Here is a 17,496-nt window from a genome sequence, read left to right on the forward strand (position 1 = left end):
CTATGTAATAGTCTTAGAGTTTACCTTTTGTATTTGCATCCTTTTTAACTAGTTTCCACAGTGCATCATTCTCTAGTGATAAAAAATTTGTGTCTTTAAAAAGTTTAACTTTTTAATTGCTTAATTAAGCAGTATTGATTAAACTTGGCGCCTTTTTGTATATAAAAATATGTAGAATTTACTCCCTTGTTGTATTCTGAAGAAGGCTAACTATTGTGTGCCGAAAAGCACTTCAATAAAGTTCGTTTTCCAGGTTGGACGTGGATCTATTCTTTGTTTTTAGCTGCATTTAAAGGTTTGCCTGAACATCACTCAAATTCCCCTTGTGTACATAGGGCATAAAGGTGACATTCAGGTTTACCATAAACAACATTTCTTTGCCAGCAGCCCGAATGCGTCTTTTCACCGTCGGTCTGTTTTGCCAGTTGAAAGCATTTTCATTCTCTGGTGATTATCTACACCTGTTTGCAGTGCAGATAAGTGCCCCATTGGGGATTTTGTTTTTTCTTGCTTTTTTGTGCTCCTTGGGGTTAATGACATCCAGGAAAGGTACATATCAGTGTGGGAGACTGATTCCCTATAAAGACTGCCATTATAAGTGTGTTTTTGCCTAGGAGCTTCTCTTGACCATATGTCCTGTTCTGTTTGTTAGGTGTTCATCTAGAAAATCCTTTGCAGTAGAGTTTCTTCCCTTTCCTTGTATCTTAAGAACCAGCATCTTACACTTATTGCTAAAAATACAATGGATGGAATCTCCTGCCCTGAGGTTCAGCCTTTAAGGAAGAAGAAGGTGAAAAAGGTACGACCAGAATCTTCTGCTGTCCAGCCTCTGCCAGGTGTTTCTCCCGAGGTTGTTACAAACCCGGAGGCTCACCCAGCTGTGTTGTCAGATTCCTCTACCGTGACCGTGTTGAAGGCCGGTGAGATTCCAACTGGCAGCATGTCTGATAAGGCTTTGCAGACATCCGTCTCGGATGATCAGGGGGAACCACAGTTGATTTTTTGTTTTTGAGGGGCTTAGGGGAGTTCCTCAGATTTTGGTTGAGGAAGGAGTTCCTACTATGGTTTTGACTACCATCCTGGCTCTGAGTCTTCTCAGTTTTTGATGGGGACGTTCCCTTAAAAAGAAACAAAAACTTAAACATGTTTCTTCTGCTCCTAGGGATCCTCAAAGTAAATGGCAGGCTTTTACTCAGGAGCTATTTTCTGCTTTAACATCTTTAAAGCCTCCAAAAGGGGTTTCAGTTCCTGCTCCTCCTTGGTCCTCTACTCCCCTTAAAAAGCCTAGAGAACAGGATTCTTCTCAGACTGAGTCAGATTCTGATGACGGATCCCTGACTTATTCACTCAAATTTCTTCTCCTTTGGACTATGGGTCAGAGGAGGAGGAATCTATTAGTCTTGATGCTCCTTTTGAGGAAATCTCCTTTGGGGATTCACTCTGTAGGATGATTTTTTTTAAGTGGGATTGTGCTCAGGTCGCTGATATCCATAGGAGGTACTATGAGTTGCTACTACACCTGTGGCTATTCCTCCTGTTTTGACTGCTTTGCTGGATGTTTTTTCCAATGCCTCTCATGATCCTGATTGTTTACCCCCTGCTCCAAAGAAGCCTGATAGATTTTATAGGGTACCTGAGGATTCTTTCTTTTTGTATACATGTCCTGCTGCTGACCCTTCTGTGGTCTCTGTAGCCTCTGATAAGCCATCTGATTTGCTTCCTTCATCTAAGTTATTGCTTTCTGACAAAGATAGCAAAACTATGAAACAGCAGGGTAAGAAGGTGTATACTTCTGATACCCTAGGATTTAGGGCTATTAATTATCAGACCCATATGTCAAGGTATGTGTTGGCGCTTCTTTCTCAGGCCTGTCAACTTATTTCTGATTTTACTGACTCTGAAGGTAAAACGTCTGCTCTTTCCTTGCTAAGGACTTCCTCTCAAGTCATTCATCATTCTATTAAATGTAGTTATGATGCGGCAGATGCTTGTTCTAGGGCTGCTGATTTTGAGTCCGTTATGAGGAGGTATTCTTGGCTTAGGCTCTAGCCTCTCCCTGATGATATTAAAACTAAGTTGATGGATGCTCCCCTGGATTCTAAACTTTTGCTTGGGGAAGCTACTGGTTTAAGTCCGTTCAGGATTAGGGTAAGATTTTACAGGAGATTAAACATGGTTTTGTTTCTCCTGTGCCTAAATTTCAGAGAAACTATCCTGCTATGCCTCCCATTGTTCGTAGACATTCCTGCCCTTCTACTAAAGGCAAGAGGAGTGGCAAATGGGCTCCTCCTGCTAAGGGTACTCAGTTTTTAGAGTTTCTGACACCTTCATTTCCAGGCAAACCAAGTGCTGCACAACTATCTGTCTCCTCCCAGACATATTGCCCTTTCTCTTTGCCTTTCTTTTTCTCTTCCTGCTTGGCTTCAAATCACTCAAGATTCTTGGGTTCTGTCGATCATTCATCAGGGGTACTTCATGGTGTGGAAATCCCACCCCTCTTTTATGGGCATTCCTCAACCTCCTCAGGAATAGCTTCCCTTTTTCCTAGAGGTTCTTCAAACTCTCTTGACTCAGGGTACTATTCAAGAGGTGCCTGTGTCTCAAAGGGGGAAAGGGTTCTACTCCAGACTGTTTCTTGTGCTGAGAAAAGAAGGCACTTGGTGCCCTATTCTAGACCTCTCTCATCTAAACACTTTTTTAAAAGTGCTTTCCTTTCAAATGTTGTCTCTTCAGATTCTGTTTCCTCTCCTGCTCCCTCAGGCATATATGGTGTCTCTGGCTCTCAAGGTTGCTTAGCTTCATATTCCAATCCATCCTCTTTTCAGGAAGTTTTTGTGTTTCCTGTTTCTTCCTGGCATTTTCAGCTCCCTGCTTTGCTCTTTGGCCCTGCCTTTCTACTGCCCCAAGGGTGTTCACCAAATGCCTTGCTCTTGTGATTGCTTTTTGCAGACTTCACGGGATCCAGATATTTCCTTACTTAGATGATCTGTTGATTCAGGCATCCTCGCCAGAGACTCTTTTGCAAAATCTTCATTTTGACATTACACTTCTTCACAGCCTGGAGTTCACATTAAATTTCACAAAGTCTTCTCTGACTCCTTCTCAGGATCATGTTTTTCTGGGTTGCAGGATTCAGTCGGTGCCTATGATTGCATCCCCACCCCCTCCGAAGGCCTTAACTCTCATTTATTTCTTTCACACTCTTCTTTCTCTGGCTTCCATTACCGTCAGGGAATTTCTGAGAGCTCTGGGTTTCATGGCATTCACCATTCCGATGCTTCCTCTAGCCAAACCTTACATAAGAAAGTTTCAGTGGTTTCTGAAGTCAGTGTGGATTCAACATGCACATCCTCTAGACGTTGTAGTTCCTCTTCTGCCTTGTCTCAGACAGGAACTTCACTGGTGGATTTGGCAGTTGTCTCTGAACCCAGGGATCCCTTTGCATCCCCCTCTACCCTCTCAGGAATTGTTCACAGATGCTTCAGACATGGGTTGGGGGGTGGGGCAATGTTTGGCTCCCTTAAAGTACAATGGGTGTGACTGCCTCTCCAGCGGAGGGAGCACATCAGTGTCAAAGGGATGAGAGCTCTTCTGCTGGCCCTTCAGACCTTTCATCCTCTTATCTCTCCAGGGCCTCTCAAGGTCTTCACAGACAATGCCACAAACATGGAGGGATGAGATCCTACCTTCTGTTCTGGTTGGCACTTCTGGTATGGGATGATGCTGTCAAGTATCAAGTGATTCTTCAGGTAGTTTATATCCCTTCCAGTTAGAAAATTATGGCAGGCACTCTGAGCAGGTCCTTAACTTAGTCCCATGAATGGATACTTCACAGGTATGTGTTTCTGGACATTATTCACCAGTGGGGTACTCCTGAAGTGGATCTTTTTGCCTCCCCTCTGAACATACATCTTCCTCTGTTTTGTGTCAGAGTCCCAGGTCCTCTGGTACGGAAGGTAGATCCCCTTCTAAGAGAATGAGAAGGCATCTTTCTTTTATGCATTCCCTCCCCTTCCTCTCATTCCAAAAGTCCTGTTCAAAATTCAACAGCATGCTCCCAAAATCTTGTTGATGGACTCCCTTTTGGCCACAACAGCACTGGTTCCCTCTATTTCTGCATCTAGCCAGGGGCAATCATCACAGGCTACCTCACAGGGTTGATCTCCTCACACAAGACTAGGGATCTCTCATCCATCCCTGCTTATCCATACTTCAACTTACATTGTGGATGATAGGATTTTGATTCCTCATAGACACCTTTTTTTCTGAGGATGTGCTGCAAGTCCTGCAGGAGGTCAGGAATCCTACTATTAGGAAATCCTACTTATCCAAATGGAAGAGGTTTTCTATTTGGTGTCTGTCTAGTAACCTGAACCCACTTACTGTGGATGTTGCTTTGGTTCTCTTACTGTTGATGCTCATTTGGTTCTCTGTTATTTGTGTGAGTTGCTCAATGCTGGTTTGGCCTATTCTTCTGTTAAGGCCCACTTATCAGCCATTCTCTGCTTGTCTGCCTTTATCTCCTCCTTTAGATTCTAGATGCGAGGTTAAACAATTTCTCAAAGGTGTCCTTAATATTAGACATCCCAGGAAGCCTATTCCACCTCCCAGGGATCTTAATTTTGTTTTGGAGAAGTTGACTCAGGCTCCTTTTTTCAGCCTGCTGTTTCAGCTTCCTTACAACATTGTTCTTGGAAGACTGTTCTGTTAGCTCTTACTTCTGCCAGATGGGTGTCTGAGTTGCAGGCCCTTATGACTTGTCCTCCTTTTTTGATTTGTCATGAAAACAGGGTGTCCTTACACACTACTCCATCTTTTATGCCTAAGGTGGTTAATGAGCTTTCCCTTAATCAGTTTATTAATCTGCCTACTTTTTGCCCCTCTCCGCAGTCTGACAGTGAGAGGGTGCTGCATACTTTGAATGTGCATATGCAACTCAGAATTTGTTTGGTTCTGACTAAGGCTATTCAAAAATCTGATCAGTTGTTTGTTTCTTTTCATCCTAGATCTTTGGGTCTAGCTGTATCCAAGTAAACTATTTTTTATTGGATTTCTTAGGCTATTTCCTTTTGTTACACCTTTCATGGCAAGAGCCTTCCTTCTTCTGTCAAGGCTCATTCTACTAAAGTGTTGGCTTCTTCTGGTGCTTTTTTCAAGAGCTTAGATACTACTTCTATTCTTGAAGCAGCTTCTGTGCATACCTTTACTAAGCACTACAAGTTGGATGGTATCTCGAGAGCTAGAGCCGGTTTTCCTAGTGCCATTCTCCAAGGCTTCTTAGGGGGGTCTCTTCTTATTCTTCTCCTTCCCCCTCCCAAGTTTTCTCTTGAACTTTGTCACTCTCCTGAATGTTAAGAATAATGCAGCCGTGAATGTAAGGACATAGTACTGTTGTGTAAAATCTTAATATAAAGGTAGGTGCCCTTGCCTTCACTGCTGCAATATACACTCCCTCCACCCATCCCTCTAGTCCTTTCCTTCCTGGATATACAGGTTACCTGTTGGGTTCTTTGGACTGGTGTTCCTAATCAGTTCTGTTTATGGTAAGCCTGAACATCACCTTTATGCAAGGAGCATTTGAATGATGTTCAGGAGTACTGTTAAATTCAACAGGAAGTCTTTGGTATACTGGCCGGACGATGGGCCTCCATGTCAGGGAATCCAAGTGTTAAGAATACTGCAGCAGTGAAGGCAAGGACATCTACCATTATGGCAAGATTTTACACAACTGTACTATCCTAACTAGTTTTTTTGGTCATTTAGCAAACAAATCACCTTCCCCAGTTTTTTTGAACAAACACATAATAAAACAAAAAAATATCAAGGCAGTAGGGTTTAACCTGGTCAACAAAGTTAATCAGAGCAATCATAAGTTGCATAACAAGTGGGATTTTGTGTACCTATTTTTTTAATACGTCATATATTTTGCACTGATTTGGCTGACTAGAATTGCATATTTTCTATCTACAAGGTATTACTTTAAAAGAACAGGTAATTGTACATAGGAAAAAATCAGAAATAGTTCTCTTTCAAGCAGTATGAGCTCACTAACAGCTTCATCACAGAAGAATTCAAAAGATTAAATTGTATTTGTGGTAAGGACATTTGGGGTATTATCTTGTGACACAAAACATATTCTTCGTCTCAGTCTATCTCTTTCACTTTTTCTACACACATTATCTTATATATATATATATATATATATATATATATATATATATATATATATATATAAAATGTGTGTGTGTGTGTGTGTGTGTGGGTTTACTATCATATGTTCGAATCGAACTCTGTCGACTGCATTTTTGTCAAACACAGAAATTTGAAAAAGGTAAGGTTGAACACCAAAAGCCAACCTAGGAACGGGTTTTAACATGGTTCGAGATAGGGGATAGGTTTGTAGTTCGGCAATAGCAGTGAACACCTATCTTGACCCATGTTAAAACTGTTCCTAGGTTGGCTTTTGGTGTACGACATTACTGTTTTCGAATTTCTGTGTTCGCCAAAAGTGCAGTCGGCGGAGTTCAATTCAAACATATGATGGTAAACTGTGTGTCTGTGTGTGTGTGTGTGTGTATGTGTGTGTAAAAAATATATGTTATTATTGAAAATGCTCCACACCCATAAAAATGCCAAGTTCACCTTGTAATTATAATCATAACCTGTTTTTATCTGCATAGTAATAATACCGATAATCTGAATACGAAGCTCAATTAATTTTTTTATACTTTGGAAGAAACAAGATAAGAATATGACGTTGTGCTCAGCTTCATCCCATGTGCCTTCAGTTTTGCACTCCATTCCCCTATTCTTTGAAGTTCGTACTCAGAGTTTGCAAGTAATGCCACATCATCTGCATACAGCAACTTTGTTGATCTGTCCCCTCCAACCTGTTTGCTAATGTAGGCCATAACCTGTACAAACAGCAGTGGGCTCAGAGCTGAACCCTGATGTACACTCATTCTCCCTGGAAACCCCTCTGTGAGACCAAACACTGTTGTACTTAAGTCATTGGGTCCCTGGATATAGCTTGCACTAACTCTACCTAAGTTTCTGTGACTTTGAACCTCCACAGGACTGCCCAAATCAGCTTTCTTGGGACCTTGTCATATGCTTTGCCCAAGTCTAGGAATGCCTGGTTGGACTCTTTCCTCATTCCTAGCTTCTTCTTAAGTATTTGTCTCACTGCAAACATTGAGTCACTTGTGCTGCATCCTGATCTAAATCTGAACTGCTCATCTCCCATCTTACTTTGTACTACTCTGTATATTTTTTATCTAGCATCCTGTCCAAAATGTTCATGCAATGTGATAAGAGTTAGAAGCCTCTTTACTGCCCACAGTTGTGAATGTCCCCTTTGTTCTTGAACACTGGCACTAGTATGTTTATTCTCCAGTCATCTGGGATCCATCTTTCTCTCTATACTTCTATGAATACCCTCAGGAACCATTTCTCCCCTATTTCACCCAACATCTTGTTAATGTCTGCTGTGACCTCATCTGAGCCTGCTGCTTTCCCTGACTTCATCTTCCTTAGTGATGATCTTACTTCTTCTAGGGTGGGCACCTCCTCTTCTCTCATCATAGGCTTTGTCTGGGGCATTCCAGCTTCTGTGGGATTTTCTTGATTCAAAAGCTTCTTGAGGTACTCCTTCCATCTGCCTTTGATGTCCTGTGGACTGATGAGCAGGTTGTTGCTGGCATCCCTTATGAAGGGTGTCTATCTTCTTTATCTTTCTGTCTTTGCCTTGTGACCGGATATCGGACCATTCACTGAGTCATTTTCTAAAAGTTGGTAGAAAGTCTCTGATGCCTTATTCTTTGCTACTACAACCTCTCTCTTAGCCTGTTTGTTAGCCAACCAGTATTCCTTCCTAGCCTGGTCTGTCTTTTCTGTCTCTCACCTCTTCCTCCAGTCCTCTTTTTTGACAACTTCCTGGACTTCTGCATTCCACCACCAGCTTTCCTTTTCCATACGTAACTCAGCTGCATATCTGTTCTGTAGTCCTCAGACATGGTGTTTTGAGCCGCTGCCATTCTTCTTCAATTCCATCTATTTCCTCTTCTTCTTGAGGTGCTAGAACCATGAGTAATGCCTTGAACTGCTATGCTTTCTCTCCAGTTAACTTCAAAATCTTCAGCTTAGTCTCTGTAGACCTTAGTGCCTTCTCTGACAACTGCTTGCAGCTGATTGTGGCAACCAGTGGTTTATGCTGTGGGCTGACTGTTTCAATGGGGATGACTTTGCAATTACTGATTCTATTCCAGTGCTCTTTCCCTACTAGAAGGAAGTCTACCTAAGTGCCATTTTGGCCACACTTGTATGTGATTTTCTGACAGTCCCTCTCTTTCTGAGCTATACATTGGCTACCATCAAGCTGTTTGCCAGACAGAAGTCTAGAATGGCCTATCGTTCTTTATTACTGTTGCCCCACCCCATGTGGACCCAGAAAGTCCTCATATCCTGTTTTGCCTATCCTGATATGTGCATTCAGGTCACCCATTAACATCAATTCATGGTGTCCTGCTTTATATCATGCATCTGCTGCCTGGATTCACTCTTTTCCAGACTATCACAACCCTGCAGTGGGACATAGGCTGAGATTATAAATACCTCCCTATCATTATACTGGACTCTGATTGCCATGAGTCTGTCAGTAATTCTGATGACATCCCACACTGTTTTCTAAAGTCCTTCCTTCACCAAAATTCCAACTACATTTCTAGCATGTCCTACTGAGTAGTAGAATCTGGATTCCGAGCCAAATTGTTTTGTTGCACTGCCCTTCCATCTTGGATCCTGGATACATAGGATGTCTAGCCTTCTCCTCCACCTTACCATCATGTCATCCATTTCAAAGCTCCGTCCTTTCAGTGAACCAACAGTGTAGAGATTCTTAGTTGTGTTTGGCAGGTTGTTTGTTTTTACGTCCAGCTTTCACTCAACAGAGCTAACCAAGCTAACCCAAACTGGGCAACTGGACACTGACCAGCCAGTAGCTTAGAGACCCAGCACTACTTGGCTTTTTGGTGGGCAAGCACATGCATCTCTCCCACTATTACCATGGATCCCTGGCATAGGTCAAAACAGGCCAGACCCTCAACCTACTTATCACCAGCAAATGTCCATGCCAGTCTGGCAACATTGTTCAACGTGACTGGAGTGCCTAGAGGCATATTTTTGTATCTCTGAGTGGCTAGCCCTGCCACAATATGCACTCTGTGATCTGTGTTCTCCTATCTTTTTCTTTTAAAAAAAAAAAAAAAAACACTTTTATTGAATTGTTATTTCTGACACAGCAAACTTACATTTATCTAAAAGTAATCAAACCAAATTAACAAGTTCAAATTTACAAACATTATACATGACATATAATCTTCCATACAATATAGTAAATCCAGCATTAAATAAATTCTTCAGTTCCTGTCTTCTCTTAACTCCATTCCTATTCCAAAACATTTTTCTGCGCACTCACACACACATACACACACACACACACACACACACACACACACACACACACACACATATATATATATATATATATATATATATATATATATATATATATATATATCTTCTTCTTTCGGCTGCTCCCGTTAGGGGTCGCCACAGCGGATCATCTGTTTCCATTTCTTCCTGTCTTCTGCATCTTGCTCTGTCAAACCAACCACCTGCATGTCCTCTCTCACCACATACATAAACCTTATCTTGTGCCTTCCTCTTTTCCTGTTACCTGGCAGCTTCATCCTTAGCATCTTTTTCCCAATATGCTCTGCATCCCTCCTCAGCACATGTCCAAACCAACGTAATCTTGCCTCTCTGGCTTTATCTCCAAACCTTCCAACCTGGGCTGACCCTCTAATATACTTATTCCTAATTCTGTCCACCCTCGTCACACCCAGTGCAAATCTTAACATCTTTAACTCTGCCACGTCAAGCTCTGATTCCTGCCTTTTTGTCAGTGCCACTGTCTCAAACCCATATAGCATAGCTGGTCTTACTCCCCTCTTGTAGACCTTCCCTTTCACTCTTACTGGTACTTGTCTGTCACAAATCACTCCTGACACTCTTCTCCACCCACTCCATCCTGCCTGTACTCTCTTCTTCACCTCTCTTCCACACTCACCATTTCTCTGAACTGCTGATCCCAAGTATTGAAACTCATCCACCTTCGCCACCTCTACTCCCTGCATCCTCACCATTCCTCTATCCTCCCTCTCATTCACACACATATATTCTGTCTTAGTCCTGCTGACCTTCATTCCTCTTCTCTCTAGAGCATATCTCCATCTCTCCAGGGTCTCTTCCACCTGTTTCCTACTCTCATTACAGATCACAATGTCATCTGCAAGCATCATAGTCCACGGGGACTCCTGTCTGATCTTGTCTGTCAACCTGTCCATCACCATTGCAAATAAGAAAGGGCTCATAGCTGATTCTTGATGTAATCCCACCTCCACCTTAAACGCATCCGTCACTCCCACCTCAGACCTGACCGCTGTCACAATACCCTCGTACATATCCTGTACCACTCTTACATACTTCTCTGACTCTCCCGACTTCCTCATACAATAACACAACTCCTCTCTAGGCACCCTGTCATATGCTTTCTCTAAGTCTACAAAGACAAAATGCAACTCCTTCTGACCTTCTCTGTACTTCTCCATCAACACTCAGAGCAAACATTGCATCTGTATGCTCTTTCCTGGCATGAAACCATACTGCTGATCACTAATCATCACCTCCCTTCTTAACCTAGCTTCCACTACTCTTTACCATACCTTCATGCTGTGACTGATCAATTTAATCCCTCTGTGGTTACTAGAGCTCTGCACATCACCCTTATTCTTAAAAATCTTGTTCCCACAATTTTCATTTTTTCTATGTAATTTACTCCTATCCTTTTCTAAAGACCCCACTTCCTGTAATTTTATCTCTGTTATAATTTTTTACTACTTCAGGTTTGGTTTGCTTAGACTTTGATTTCCATTTTCTAGTAACTGCTCTTTTGGCAGCCATCAGAATGAAATTTAACACGGCCTTACTATGTCTATGCAATTCAGATTTTGTATCCCAGCTTAAAAAAAATATTTCCTTAGTTACACTGATTTGCTTACCTAGTCTTCCTGACAGAGTATTCTGTAGGGATTTTTTAAAGTATGCCAACTGATTACACTCTGAAAACTTATGCTTTCAGTTACCTCTTTCTTCTCCCATTTACCATCTACCTGAAGGAAAAATTCTTTGGCATCTGCTTGGAGTATATAAGTACATCATACAAACACTTCCAAGCAAAACTCCTAAATCTTCTAGACTTTGTTGCATATTTGGGAGCCATGGATATGTCCTCCTATTCTTTCTTTGTGAATTGTTTATCTAATATTTCTTCCCAACCTTTTCTAATCTCATGTGATTGATACCTATAGTTATTGTGCAATACTTTATATTCCCCTACTAATAATCCCTTTTTTAACAGCAGCTTCTGTTCTAGATTCAACTAAAAATTCAACAAGTGCAAGTCTTTCACTTGGGATTCCTATATCCCTTTCTCTTTGCCTGTACTTTGATATCAGTCCCTGATAGGGAAAGAAGTTTCTAGACTGCTGCCCAAATGTCTTCTTGGCCGCCTTCCATTCTATTACCTTTCCCTCTCAAATTATTTGTTCCTGTTACCTTGGTTCCTTTCTCTGCTTCCTTCAGTAAATTCCAGCCCCCTCTTGCCTATTCTTTGTACCCCTAATTGCAGTCATCCCTATTGGCAGAATCTCTTTTGTCCCTTGCTGTATTGGCTTGGTTCTTAGTATACTTTCTGTTACTTTATAAATATAATATTCTTTTCATTTCTCCAAATCTTTTGGGTTTCTAATACCATGATGGAAATGGACCCCATTCCTTAGTCAAAGTATGATTAAAGTTCTTGAAATTAGTATCGTTTCAGTCTTTAATGTCAGCCAGAAGTGCTCTTTGCAGCACCCGCAATGTGCCCAGTAATGGCTCCTTCTGCAATTCGTATGGAGTTACATGTATTGGTTGTTGTTGTTGTTGTTGTATCTTTTGGCTTTTCCTGATTACATATCAAAATACGACTATAGATTCTTTTTTATAAGACCTGTTGCTCCTACTAATATTGGAACTGTCTGGGTTTCTTTCTTCCACATTGCTCTTGTTTCTGTCTGCAAATCCTGATATTTTATGACTTTGTGTCTCTATGTACACAAGACACTGCAGTCCCTGGGTGTAGCAATTTCAGTGATCAATGCTACTTTTCTCATTTTGTCAAGGACCACTATATCTTGTTTTCTTGCATCTATCCTTTGAACTGTTGATAATGGGTGATCCCATGTGATGAAGGCTTCATCATTTTCTATGATGCTTTGCAACGCATGTTTCCAGTGTTTGTCAGCTACTTCAGTATTATAATGTTCGCACAATCTTCAGTGCAACAGTCTTGCCACATTATTATGCCTTTCAGTATATAGTCAATCCATGCCATACTTAAATGCTTCCCCTTTTTACAGTTCTCCGTTATGACTTTATTTAACAACAGATGATCTTTTGTTCCATATGACTTTCTTTTATTACCTTTTGTTCTATTGCCATAACTGAATTTTCTTCTAAATGACTACAAACTCTGTTGGCATCAATTCTGTTGTATAGTTTATATGTCATTGGAAGGCAACTTGCAGGTTCACTCTTTAAGTAGGAGCACTGTTTTTCCTGTTGTTAACCAGGTTGGGGTCTGTTTGGGGTGCGCATATAAATAGTTCTTACTCATGGCTAAATCTTCATCCAAAGATGTTAATACTTTTAGCCAGTAGTTAGGTACTGCAACTGGGCCTGGCAGTTTCCAACCAATGGCTTTTCTTAACTATATCTCAATCTCTCTGGCCGTTACTTCATCCCATTTTATATCCTGTATCTTCGAACTTCTTATTCTTTCTTTTACTTCTTTTATCCATTTAGCATCTTTGTTATGGTTCACAGGATCTTCATAGATATTTCTCCAAAATGTATCTATTTCTTCTCTTTTGGGTGGTCTTTCAATTCTTTTGTCTTGTTTCCTAATTCTCTATAGAACATTTTGGGATCATCAATAAATTGCTTATTTTGTACTTTCCTTTTTATTCATCTGTGTATCTTCTAAGTTTTTCTGCCTCTGCTGATATTTTTAGTTTATTATTTGTGACATTGCATGATAAATTCTGATCCATTATAATACTATGCATTGCTTTTATCACATCTATTTTTCTGAGTACTTTTGTTGATCTGTTCCCTTTTCTATACTCTTCTAACAGTGACACTTCTTGTCTTAACTATTTTATAGTTTTCTCTATTTGATACTTCCATGATGGCATTCAATTTCTCCCCTTCTTTTCTCTTAGTACCCTGTGTTCTTGTGGTAAAATTTTATCTGTTATTAATTTAGCTGCGCAGTAATATATTTTGTATGAGTGTTGTTATTCTACTTAAGGATCTGCATACAAAGTCCTACTCTTTCCTCATTTCTTGACTTTCCTCCTGCTTCATCATCATCCCTTTTCACTTTGAATTGTAGCTCTCTCATTTTATGTGTAATAGTTGAAGGTTGTGTGTCAGGGCTGCTAACTCGGCACGTAAAAAAATCCACTACCAAACATTAGCGGACCGGAGTTCCATTGTGGCGACTGGGATAAGCCGAAAGACACAACAACAAAGCCTTAACTGTGCACCTCTAAAATATCCCTTCAAATCAGGTAATCCTAAACCTCTTGTTCTATCGAAAGGATCAACTTATCCCATTTGACTCTTACCCTCTTCTGCTCCCAGATAAAATCCTTATTAATTACTATCCACAACTTCTCACCTGTTGATACAAATATGCTTGACCTGTATATAAAACCAAAGGGACTATAAACATTTTTACTGCTTGTAACTTGCTATCCATTGGCAAGAGGTTCCAGTTTCTCAGTTTTTGTATTATCTTTTAAGTCTCTTCCCACATATCCTTAGCTTCCATAACAGCTTCCTTTTTAAGCCATATTCCTAAATACTTCATTTTATTATGCTCCTACTGTGATGTTATGAGGTAGTGCCATATGTGACAGGGAGAGTAGGGCAGTATATGTGTACATATGCCAGCATAGTTAGCTGGAGTTTTATAAAGAATTTTATATTATTTGACTATCACACTAATTTCTACAGATGTTCTTTGAATTAAAAATATATTTGTACAGTTATTTGTGTTAAAAATGCATCAAAGGTAGGTCCTACTGGACATAAGGAATGTATGCATGTATATTAGGTTGTACTGTTGCAGCTGATCAAATGTGTGTGTTTATCAGAGAACCCTGGAAGGGTGAAAAGTTTGAAATTGTGTTATAGCTTTCAGATGCTGTCACAGATCTTAGCAAAGCTGTGTGTGTGTACTGTACCAGAGTCAAGTGACCAGAGATGATGTTACCCCCTAATCAGCATCTGATTTCTTTGGAACCCTCGCAGCAGCACTTTAGAATCTGACAGGAAAGATTTTTGACAGGATATGTATCTCACACATCCACACAGACAGAGACATCATCTGGCTTTTGCTGTGGTAAGACACTCAGCACTTAGGAGCTTGCCTTGCTTTAGTAAGTAGTCAGGGAAAAGTAACTCTTTAGTTAGTCAGGAACATTTAATGAGAATAGTTTAGTATTGTTTTCTGCATCTGTGAGAAACTATCCAGCTGTATTATTTTGTATATCTCTGTGGTTGAAACTCTGCTGTTTATTGTATTCAGTATCCTCCTGTTTTATGTTTTATTATTTGATTAAATATTTTAATACATTTCATTGTGGCTGGTCCTTTAGACAAAACATTTAACATCTTGACAGTACTTATGGTTATTTTAGTGGCACTGTGGCTGCTCTAGAAAGCCTTGCTGCTTTGGTTACGCTCTACCATTTGCATTAGTATTACTTTTATATAGTATAATTGGGTACCCTTTGTAAGAGCCTTAGGGAAGTTGACTGGTAGCAGCATGATTACCACAGAGTTTGGGCAAAAAGGGGCACAGCTAGTAAATCTGTGCCAGCTTTTTCCAGGTGTGTATGTGTGTGTATGAAACTCAAATATTCAAGTGTGTGTGTGTGTGTGTGTGTGTGTGTGTGTGTGTGTGTGAATGTATGTGTGTGAGTGTGTGCGTCAGTGTCAGCTACTGGAAACAGGGACAGAAAGCTGCAAAGTGGTCAGTGTGGTGATTTGTGTGGGTCTGGAGAGAGAGAGAGTCCAGCCCCAGGTCTGGAGTGTGCTTCCTGTGTGCTCTTAAGGGAAACTGTGCTTGGTGCATGGAGCTGCATCTGAAAATACTTTGTGAATCCATTTTTGTTTTTAGTGACTGTCCCCCACTAGAGCTAGTGATGAGGACATAGTCTCTATGATTGCTAGCCTGAAGTAGGGACCTGTCACACCCATAAATATCGATATTGATGAATCAATTCATGTGTGGGTACATAGTTTACAGCTATAGCCTTTGTATTTTCTTCAGTAATTTTATATACCCCAAAAATCCTGGAACCATCTCAGAATGTTCCACAACACTGAGATGTCATTTTCTGGTTCTGTTAGGTACAAAATAATATAATTTGCAAATAAAGCTAACGTCTCTTAAATATCATACCAATTATATCCTTGAATTTCTAAGTCCCTTATCTGCTTTGCCAGTGACTCTAAATGTAATGCAAATAACCAAGAGGAAAGATGATACTCCTGCCTGGTTCCTCTATTCAGATACAACTTATCAGATTGGAACCCTGCCACTTTGATTTTTGCTTCTGATCCCTCATACATCCTCCTTATTAACTTTACTGTTGTATCAGGAAATACACATTTGTGATTGTCCTTTTCATAAAATTCCAGCTTACTCTGTTGATTGCTTTCTTTGCTTCCCTCTGGATCATAATTTTTCTATTAATTCCAGCAATATAAAAGGACTCTAAGATGGCCAAGTTCTCAAACTTATAAAACTGCTCCAATGTCCCATTCCATAGGAGAAATAAATCATCAATGAACCTCCTATAAAACATAACATATCTACTAAAAGGACCATTCTGAACATATTCATGGTCCCACATAGCCATAAAAGGCATTGGCATAGCTATTGGCACACGAGGTGCCCATAGCTATGCCATTTTGCTGCCAATAAAAGGATTCACCAAACACAGAAGCATTATTCTTTAATACACATTTCAGCAAAGTGCATAAGTGTAACTTTCTTCTCTTGAGTCTCAGCATATAATTGTAAAAATTGCTTAACACTTTCAATGCCCAAATCATTGGGTATTACTGTAAACAATGATGTAACATCCAATGTAACCAAAAGTAGATTACTTATAGGCAGTGTACATTGCTCCGAAAAATAAACAAATCATTAAGAAAATGTTCTGTGTCCTTTAAAATGTAGTTGTTCTTGTTTAGGATTGGTCTAAGAACCTTCTCTAAATAAATAGATATAGGTTCTGTGCCACAGTTTTGTCAGGATCAACTATTTCTCCTGGAAAGTTGGCACCTTTACTAATTCAGGTCAAAGCTGCTTTCTCATGGCCGGGTATGGAGTATACACATGGTGTGCCATTACTATTAACAGTTCCTTCTGTGGAATACCAGTCTGGTTGCTTATTTGTGCCTTCATATAATTAATACTGTCTGTTCCTTCTAATTTCTCTGGTACAGCAGAAAATCTCAGGTTTTTCCTATGTGCTCTGTCCTCTTATACTATCATTTTTTTAAGTGTCTCTTCATGAGCAGTCTCATACTCAACCAGCCTTTTTTTCATTTCACCCTCTAATTTTTGCAGTTTTATCAGCTCATGTGAATATCTGTTCAAAGTTTCTTCCATTTTTCCAGCCTTTTGTTATTTGAGTTGATATACTCCATCAGTGTTTTGTTTACTTTAATCAGTTATGAGCACGTTTGACATACTTTTTCCTCTAGATTACTGAAAGCCATTTCTTGAACCAATGCTGGAGCTTGCACTTTTTGCTGAACAGCTGCATGATTCTTCCCAGTCAGTGTTTTCTCTTCACCTTTTCTAGTTGACTTTATTTCAGGCTCTCTTAGTTTCTTCTTTGCTAGCATCCAGGCAGTGTACTTATTAGCCTGTAACTGAATGTACTATGAGTGACAGAATTCCTGGCCCTTGTCTCTCAGTTTCTTTTTTCACACTGGGAGAGCTGAAGTTAAGCGATTGATCAGTCTGCAACCACCTTGGAAATGTATGTTCTTCTATCTTGAGGATGTTGAGGATATTATGCACCACAGTAGATGCCCGAAGCCGTTGATCTATACAACTCTTCCTCCAGTATAGGGCACATTCTAGAGTCTCAGCTCCATTCTTGTGTGAGTTTGAGATGGATTCACTCAGCAAGTTTTTTCAGAAGTGGGAGGAACCCTACAGAGACATGGAGAACATACAAACTCCAAACAAGCATTGTCCGGAGGTCAGGATCGAACCTTATACCTTGTATATAGGAGGCAAAG

At 40.3% G+C, this 17,496-nt stretch overlaps 1 protein-coding gene across 4 annotated transcripts in view; it reads right to left on the bottom strand.

Annotated features, from left to right (window-relative positions):
- Positions 1-17,496, bottom strand: part of THBS4 (thrombospondin 4) — a 972,706-nt gene that overhangs the window by 464,297 nt on the left and 490,913 nt on the right. The gene's annotated exons all lie outside the window — the stretch shown is intronic.

This window comes from Protopterus annectens, chromosome 2.part2 (genome assembly GCF_019279795.1).
Source record: "Protopterus annectens isolate FY-2018-M chromosome 2.part2, PAN1.0, whole genome shotgun sequence".
Taxonomy (NCBI): domain Eukaryota; kingdom Metazoa; phylum Chordata; order Ceratodontiformes; family Protopteridae; genus Protopterus; species Protopterus annectens.